The sequence below is a fragment of the Passer domesticus genome, chromosome 1 (assembly GCF_036417665.1).
Source record: "Passer domesticus isolate bPasDom1 chromosome 1, bPasDom1.hap1, whole genome shotgun sequence".
Taxonomy (NCBI): Eukaryota; Metazoa; Chordata; class Aves; order Passeriformes; family Passeridae; genus Passer; species Passer domesticus.
Genome location: NC_087474.1, coordinates 121,756,834 through 121,766,094, shown reverse-complemented (window position 1 = coordinate 121,766,094; position 9,261 = coordinate 121,756,834). Strand labels below are relative to the sequence as shown.

General features: G+C 38.9%; 1 long non-coding RNA gene across 2 annotated transcripts in view; it reads left to right on the top strand.

Moving 5' to 3' along the window:
* Positions 1–1,026: 1,026 nt before the first annotated feature.
* LOC135279133 (uncharacterized) overlaps positions 1,027–9,261 on the top strand; it is a 32,599-nt gene continuing 24,364 nt past the window's right edge. For both annotated transcript variants that reach the window (XR_010346464.1, XR_010346463.1), the window contains exon 1: positions 1,027–1,113. This is a non-coding gene — a long non-coding RNA (uncharacterized LOC135279133). The remainder of the gene's footprint in view (positions 1,114–9,261) is intronic.

Sequence of the window (9,261 nt, the reverse complement as noted above, 5' to 3'; positions counted from 1 at the left end):
TGAGCAGTTTAAGTCATAATTGATTGTTTGCTATATTTCAGTATCATTATCTGGTGATCTAGATGAGCAACAAAGGAGAAAATGACTTCATGAGTTGCCATTAAGAGCTGATATTTCATTATAATGAGCCTACAAGTCTTGTACCTTCTCTATTCAATTGATCCATGTCTGAATTTCAGAATATATCTTTTCTTCCTGTGGGCTAAACACATTTGAGAGATATCCATTTTAGTGTAGAACTGGGTCAGTTTTGAAGAACTTCCATCATCTCAAGTGGAGAAAACAGCACCACATAATTCTGTTTGCAGGACTGCCTCATCAATCACTACAGAAAATATCTCAGCAGTGGAGCAAGGCTGCAGCTTCTGTGATGCACTAATTTTCTACCTTTGGCACTGACTTATTTACCAACACTACGTGCAGATGCGGAGGAGTTGAGAGGCTCCTTCTGTGATGTTGTAATAATAGATCTATTTATTAGGTGGAAAGGAAAAAAATTGCCAGGTGACATCGAAATCGGAATTCTCTATTCTAATCTTCACAAATTCTGTCAATCTTTTCAGTCTTGCATGAATTCTTTCAAAAAACATCCAGTGATGGCAGAACCACACCCTTTCCAGACACTTTGCTCAATAAAATCCGTTCTTCAAACCCTGACCTTTTGTCATAATGAAAAACCTTTTGGTTATTCTCCTGTCCTAAGTGTAATACAACATTTTCTGTCCCCTGTGATGATCTTTTCTATGTGTGAACACTTCAGTGTCTTTTCTCTAGAGCTGACAAACACAGTTCCTGCTCTCTTTCCTTTTGCCATATCTGTTTGAGATCAGAGGAGCAGTTATTTCCATTCTGTCTGTGGATAGATAGCATGTAGGAGAATAGAGATAGTGGTGAAGGTAATCTCACCCCTAAGGAGTTACAGCTGTGCTAATTATCAAGAATTAAGAACAAGCCTGCCCTTAATAGGCCACAGCTGGATCCAATTAGGAGGGATGTTATAAAAGAGCCGGTTGGCTGGTTGGGATGGGGAGATCAAGTGGAATTTGTTGGCTGTGCAGAGGAGGAGATGGAGTCAGTGTTGTGAAGAGCTGCTCTGGAGATATCATTAAGAAGGTAGGAAACCTTTGCAATAGGATGGCAACAACAGAGGACCCTGACGTGATCAAGGACCCAGGATGGTGCTGGGTTCCCCTTGAATGGCAGTGTGTGCAGCAGGACACAAGCTGTGTGACAGAAGTGGTAATTGAGATAGTCACAGCAGCAGGGGGTGCCTCAGCAATAGCATGGCCCCTGAGGAGTATGGGGGGAGGTTTGCTAAGTCACTGTAACATGAGCACTGGAGCAACAGCAAAATGCAGGGCTGAGAGGCAGAGTCAGAACTACACAAAAAACATGTAAGAGAAGCCCTCTAAAATTGTATAGTGGCTATTTCCACAATAATCTGATGTGATTGGTAGTGGGCTGTAGGGCAAGGTGCAGCTGAAGATGGAGCCCAGTGTAGCAATGAGAGCACCAGGGGAAGATGCCTAGTCTGGACCTGACAGATTTTGACACCTGAGGTACAGGGGAGCTGCTGGGGACACAATGAGAACTAACATATTGAGTGCAGAACAGATTGTTTTATATACATAGAAAGAAGTTACAAAAAGACTGTGAAATACAGTGTCAAAAAAGGGGGCATGGCAGCTGCAGATTTGGCTGCCACCTGGAAATCACTTTATAAGACTTTAAAAGAATGGAAGCCAGAGCAAGACAAGAGAGGCTTGCAGTGATCAACTAATACAACAAAATCTGTAGAAGGAGTAAGAGAATTATTAAAACAGCAGTGGGGACTGGGGAAAGAGTAACTCTATTATTTATTATAGTGTATTTGTTTGCTAATGAAACATGTGCATTTTGTTTGTGAATTGCAACTATGAATGTTTGATTAAGCATACATTTAAAAGTTTATATTCCATAAGCATAAGTACATTGGACAGATGCTGGATTAATGTTGTTCAAAGTTCTATAGCTGTTGATGAAGTTATGTGGCTGTTGATTTGTTGCTGCCTTAATATATGGCCTTTAACTTATTCTTGTGAGTTACCTTATAAAGTTGTACAGCTGTGGATATTGTCAATATTTTAGAGATAGAAATATGAAGGTTTCTGATGATATGTAATATAAGTTTGGGTAATGAATCAAAGTCAGCACAAACACATTCCAAAGTAAATAAAAATGACACAAAAGATAATTATACCAGGTTTACTATCTTCTGCAAAGGGCCCTGCAAAAGGTAGTAAACACAGCATTAATTTAACTCATTCTTGTGAGTTAATCTTTGGTTAGGCAATTAGGCATAGATCTAAAGATTTTGATGATAAGTACTCTATGAATTTAGAGAATGAATCAAGTCTATACTGTGAAAAAGCAAAACTGAATTAGAGTTTAGAGACATACTTTCACTGTGACATAGAAGTCAAAGTAACTTTGTAATTAAAAGAAAAAGGGGGAATTGTGGATAGATAGAATGTAGGAGAATAGAGATAGTGGTGAAGGTAATCTGGCCCCTAAGGAGTTACAGCTGTGCTAATTATCAAGCATTAAGAACAAGCCTGCCCTTAATAGGCCACAGCTGGATCCAATTAGGAGGGGTATTATAAAAGAGCAGGTTGGCTGGTCGAGATGGAGATGTAAGATAGAGTTTGTTGGCTGTGCAGGGGAAGAGTCAGTGCTGTGAAGAGCTGCCCCTGAGATATCACTAAGAAGGTAGGAAACCTTTGTAATAAGATGGCAACATCAGTCCTTTTTTTTTCTTTTTTTTTGGTTGTGTTTTGTTAGTTTTTTTTGTAGTGTCTTCTATCAGATTTTCTGGTATTTATTATCTGCCCTTTGTTTGTGATAGCATCAAAGCAGAGTTTCACAGTGAACAGAGCCTGTGGCAAAATTTTAGATTGTTTTGATTTAGCCAGGGTTGGCAGGCTTCTGTGAACTCAGTATTTGGAGAAATAAAGAGTCCTGTGAGGTAGGACTGGAGCACTGGAAAGTTGTTATGGAAGAAAAGTGCACAGCATCTTCTGCTCTACATTACTCAGCAAGAAATCAACCTGTGTCTATCACATCTTACTGGTTTCAATTCAAAATCACCCCAGAAAAATGAGCTTGTGTCCCACAGAGCAAACTATTGCTCTGCCCTGAGTTCCCTTGGAGCAGCTGAGTTCTGGCACTGCTTCAGTGTGAATAAGTGTTAGACCTCAGCATTGCTGGAAGGACAACAGACCACACAGGCCTTAGAAATCAATTCTAAGCTTTTTAAAAACATGACTGGGACCAGGAGCTTTTTAAAAACAAAAGACAGCTTGTTCTAAACATGTTTTTACATTTTGAGTGAAGTATAAAAAAAGTAATTGAAGAGAAGCAAAAGAGTAGCTGAATAAAAATAAATAAAAAAATCCAAGAAGAAGCCCAATGTGCATGTTTTTGTTGTCTTTGGTGTTTGGGATTTTTAGTAATAGAATATTTTCTGAACTTCAATGTATTCATCACATTTCTTGGTCTTTTTTTTCCAATTGTGAAAGAGACTGTCCAGCCTCATCTGTCTGAGGAACTTAGAAATCATTTTGAGTCCATTAATTTCAATAGGTTCTTACAAACGTTTTGGGCTTATATTAGACTCTGTGCTTGTTGTATTGGGAATTAGTTCCATACATTCCTTATTTACTTTGCTATTCTAACACTATAATTGGAAGGACTTTTAAATGGTTAGGGGGAAGTAATCCACTTGCAAGGCAAAAAATTAGCAACAGAACAGAAGTAACTGCAATACAAAATGCAGCTGTCCAAATGATCAAAACTTCTGAAAGACTTGAGTGCAATTCAGCCAACAAGTGCTGAAATAGAAATGTCTGCTTTTTATCTTCCCTGTTAAGATCACTAACTTATGCAATTTTTTTCTTCAAGAAGGAGAAGGTAGATCTTTAGGCAGATCTTTAATAAAAACACAACAAAATGGTAAAATATTTAAGATCTTCTTGGCAAGCTCCAAAAACTGGTTCAAATTTTTAGCTTTACCATGGTGAGACATCACAGCCAGTCCTAACTCTTACAGTGAAGGCTTTCTGGGCAAGCTCTCTGACATTTAAAAAACATTGTAGGGCACAATGAGGTTTCTTCTTACATGCCTAGTTTATCATGGTGCATCACTCCTCCTACCTGATGGAAACACAGTCAAGTTATTTTGTTTTTTCCTTCTGTCAGATTTGACATTGCATGCAAGCTCACACCCTTAAATGGTTTCTCATCTGCTGCTAGTTTTCTTAGCTCACAATTAAAGCTCTCAGATTATAGGACTAAATTATATGTAACTGCCACTTAAACTTTGCAATTCTAAGAAAAATTTTATGACTGAAATGTGGAAGCCATCTGGTAAAACTACACCAAAAAGGTGATAAAATTGTTAAAGATGCATCAGCAATTGCTGAAGTGCTGTCCAATAATTGATAGCACACCAGATCTTGGGGGCTGAAGGCAAATAAAAGTTTCCTGCTGCAGAAAAGCTTGTTGAAATAAAAATCAGGGAGCTGGGCAGAGTAGCAAATACTGATTGACATAATGATGAAACTATATTCTGTTTCCTTTTTTTACAATATTTATCAGGCCAAAGTTATCAGTCTCAGAGTCAGGTTTTTCTTCCTACCTCTTCCACCCCACTGTTCTCCCTTTAGTTAAGTGTTCAAATAAAATGCTTCCAAGCTTTTTTTAGACTGTGAACCACCAACATCTGGCACTTTGTGACTTTCGTTCCCTTTCCAGAGGCAGTCATCTGTGCTGGGGCAAAGCCAACTCTGGTCTTGGGGCTGCTGCTTAGCTTTCATCTCCCTTAACCATGATGTGTTTGTCACCACATTCAGGCTACGAAAAGCTTCCCCAGAATGAGGAACATTGTCAGAAAGCCCATGCTATTCAAATCATCACAAAGCATGAAGGAAAAATTTGTGTACTTCTAAGGCAATGCCCTGGCAATACAGTGTAGGGACAGAAGACAAAAAGCTCCTGTAGTCCTTTATCTAGAAAACCAACCTCAGAGATGCTTAAAAGCAATCCAGAGATTTCTTTTGTGGACCACCCCTCAAAGTAAAATAAAATTTTAAAAACCCATCAAAAATGCCCCCAAAAACAAAACAAACAAAAAAATCTCCCTCAAAACCCCAATTCATAGGCAGAGAGGACTGGAAAAAAAATGGAAGAAAAGAGTTCTATGAAAATAAGTTATCACATACAGTCTCATTTTTGTGGGGTTGGAAATATAGAAGGTGGACCTTGTAAAAGACACTTACTAAAAAATAATTTAGAGTGAAATAAATGAAGAAGTAGCACCTACATCTTCCACAAATATAAAAGAGGAAAATAAGCAAGGAAGAATTATAGTGTTTTAATGCATATATAGGGGGACTTATATACAGACAGAGTCCTCATTTCCTTCCTAGCTTATTGCTTAGATGCTGGCTAATGAATGTTTTGTGTATGTGAGCTGAAATACAAGGACTTACTGGCACTTCACTCAGAAAACTAAAATAATTTCTAAACTCTTCATGTTACCTTTAAAATTGTGCCACACAAATAGCAAGTACAGTACTTGTTGTTTCATGCTTTGCTTGTGCATGAGCTGATTATCTATGCTTCCAAGACACTGAAGTTTTGGAATACTATTACCTCTTTTGTGATGAGTGCTTCTGTTTTCTGTCTGTGGCTTCAGCAGGCAGTCATAAGTTTGATTGTTATGGTAAGTGACTTGTATTTGTGGCCTGAGGCCACTTTGTAGTTAGGCCCACAATACTTTTCACCTTTCACCAGTTCTAGACCTATGCCAAAAATAGGTCTAGAATACTCTAGGTCTCTAGACACAGAGTGTTCTTCAGTTTCCTGTATATTCACAGGAACATTGGCATTCTCAGCTCCTGGGGGCCAGGCCAATGCAGCCTCGTGTGCATGACAATGATTTGCTGCGCCAAGGGAGATACAGGCTAGACTTAAGGAGGAAGTTTTCCACAGAAAGAGTGGTCAAATACTGGAATAATCTGCCCAGGGAGGTGGTGGACTCACCATCCCTGGATGTCTTTAAAAAAAGACTGGATGTGGTACTTGGTGCCATGATCTAGTTGAGGTATTAGAACATGGGTTGGACTCGATGATCTTAAAGGTCTCTTCCAACCTAGAGGTTCTGTGATTTTAGGTAAACTGTGGTTTATATGAGATAGATTATTCCCACTTGCTGTAGTTCCCACCATGTGTAAATGCAGAGAAAAATGGACTGATATAGCTAAATTGCTAGCTGGACTGCTGTAGCCTAGGAATCTTTGTATCTCCTCTGTGCTGGGACATTACCTGCCCTGTCATTTGGCATGCAAGGCATCCCTGCCCATAACAAGGAGGTTGGGACTAGATGATCTTTAAGGTCCCTTCCAATATAAACCATGCCATAATTCTGTGATGAATTTTAAGTTGTATTTCTCCTCGTGTCACTTGTTTTAATGTTTAAATAAAACTTAATAATTTTCAAGGTGGAGTGGAGAGGTTTGCAGTTGGCTGCAAAAGCTAAAATAATGTAGAGAGCCAGAGGAGTAGATTTGGACCAATAGCATTTCTCACAGATGGTTTGAAGAGGAGGACCTGCCTGCCTGAATGCCCCAGTCAATCTCTTGATACAGAAACAGGAGTAAGGGCAACCTACAGGTTGAACATTCTGCTGATAGCTCTTTTTATAGGATGAGGAATGAGACAGTTCAAGCACTTCTATCTCTAATCATGGTAGCACTAACACAGATGGAGTTTCCCAAAATAGTTTCTTTCTTTCTCTCTTAGTAAAAAAAAGGAGAAATTCATGACATCCTCAACTCAATCTGGATAGTACGAGGCAGCCAGAAATTCTCCTGTAAAGAATATATTGGGCTAGCAAGCAAAGAATAGATTTAAATATATTCCTAGGACCCATAATGATGCCAGTCAGTATAAAGAGGCGAAAAAGTCAGGCTTGTGGCCAAGACCGTGAAAAATGGGTACATCATTAATGATTCTGACTTGCAGTAAAACCCAGCACCCAGCCATTTTTGCCTCATATTGAATACTCAATTTTTTTCCCTAAGTGCTAAAATATAAAACTTTAAATCCCAAAATACTGTAATTGGCATGCAAGCAAAACTAATTTGAGATATGCAGTGTGCAGTTTTTGTGTCTGCATGAGGACAATGAAGTGTTAGCTGGAGTTATTTATTACTTTTCAGATGCTGAGGCTGGTAGGAATGAATAGTGAGCATCCTTAGTTCTAAATCCTGTCTCCAAATCACTAGCTTGAGGGGTGCTGCCCACTAAGAATGGTCCTTGGCCTCTCCTGAGCAGTGCCAGGGAATTTCTTTGGAAAAGCAGCTGGCCCAAATGGACAACACATCAGGGAAAGTTCAGATTGAAAAAAAAAAAGTTATTGGTGGAACTATTTAACTATTTCACCTTCTGAAAGGAATGATTAATTTTGGTGAGATTACTGTTCTCCTGCGTGCTGTTTATCTCATTTGTGTACATGTGTGTGGAGCAATAGGCCTGGAGTCAATGTCTGTCAGCAATGAGCCCAAGTGGGAAATCCAGTTGGGATTCTTGGATGCCTGGAATGTGTCCATGTCATATTTAAGCATTTCAAAGTAGGTAACAACTTTTCTTTCCTTCTTCTATAATGCACAGCATAATAATTATATTACTCTAGAGGTGACCAATGGTGCATTTTTTAGTCAACTGTAATAGCAGAAGTTTTTTTGAGGTTACTTGAGAATGCTTGTGTGAACAACTTAAAAACAGCTTGAAAATTGTATAGGGAGTAGCTAATTGGGAGAAGCTTGAACTCTGAAGATCCTGGCTGATCACAGTGCGGGAAGCAGTTGGGATTGTGGAAGAGGTAGTCTGGAAAATTTCTCATGGCAAAAGCATCTGTTCTCACTTTTTTTTTTTTTTTTGTCCTTCTTGCAAATGAAGCAAGTTGGAGGCAGAAGAGGAGCTAGGGTGTCTCAGTGTGGGAGGTGGGGATACAGGCCAGGAAGGAATATGAGTGAGCAGGAAGGAGTATTTATTCTAGGTCCTTCTCTCCTACATGGCTGCTCTTGGTCTCACCTTCTTAACCTCTTGTATGAAACTTAGATCAAAAATCAGTGGGAAGACTAAGGTGAGTTTCTCTGTGAATCTTGGAAATGTTCTCTTCACTCTGACAGTCGTCAAAATCTGGTTATCTTCCTTTCTGATTTTCATTCTAGCACTTCCTTTTTTTTTTCCTTTTTTTTTCCCTCCATGTGTTTTCATGTATTGTGTTATTGAGTCTCAAGTTTTCACATAATTTCTAAAACCTGGCTTCAGCCCCCTCCAAGTTATCCTAAGGAGGCTATCCCCTACTCCACGCCTTCAACATTGCCATAAGAAACTCCTCATTTTCTCTGGCAGCTACTTTTGAACAGTAAGATATACTTGCAGTCTTCTGAGATTTGCAGACTTCTGAGATTTTTCTCAGCACAAGTGAAAGGATATAGTACATCTTCATAAATATTTAAAAAAATCACTACTTTATTTCTGCCACTTTTCAGCCACATTTCCAATCAGCCAGAGTTTCACAGGCATGCTCGGCTTTCAGTTCTGATGGAATTTGATGTGGAAATTCATAAAGAAGCCCTTTGCTGCTGTGTAGCTTTGGAGACATGGAAACAGTGCCCAGCCAGAAAGGGGACTTGGTTTAAGGCATGGAGGGAAAATGGGGGATGTGTTCCATTTAGCTGAAGCTGGGGATTTGTTTTCAGAATAAATTAGGTCTTAGAAGGGGGAAATTAGGCTAAGGTAGTAAATGCCAAGAGTTTTCTTCATTCCAAGGTTATGTCTTTTTTCCATGGTCAGGATGCCAGTTCTCAACGAATCTTCAAAAAGTATTGCTACTTAACATGTCCATTGGGGCATCAAATGTATCACACAGAAGCAGATGAAAAAATCCAGTATTTTAAAAAAAATTAAATATGAAAAGACATCTGTCCCATTAGTACCATTATCAGCCACTACACATTTCGTATGTTCACATTTGCCAGCTGCAGAATGAGAATACCAGTGAATAATCATTTTTGTTGCCTGAGTGTGTCCATTGCATCTTAAATTTTAGCTCCTTTGGAGTGTGTGAAGGTAGGGAAAAAAAATTATGCTTTCATTTAGTTTAGCAAAAAAAATTAAATTACTAATGTCTATGACTTCAATTAGCCACAAATG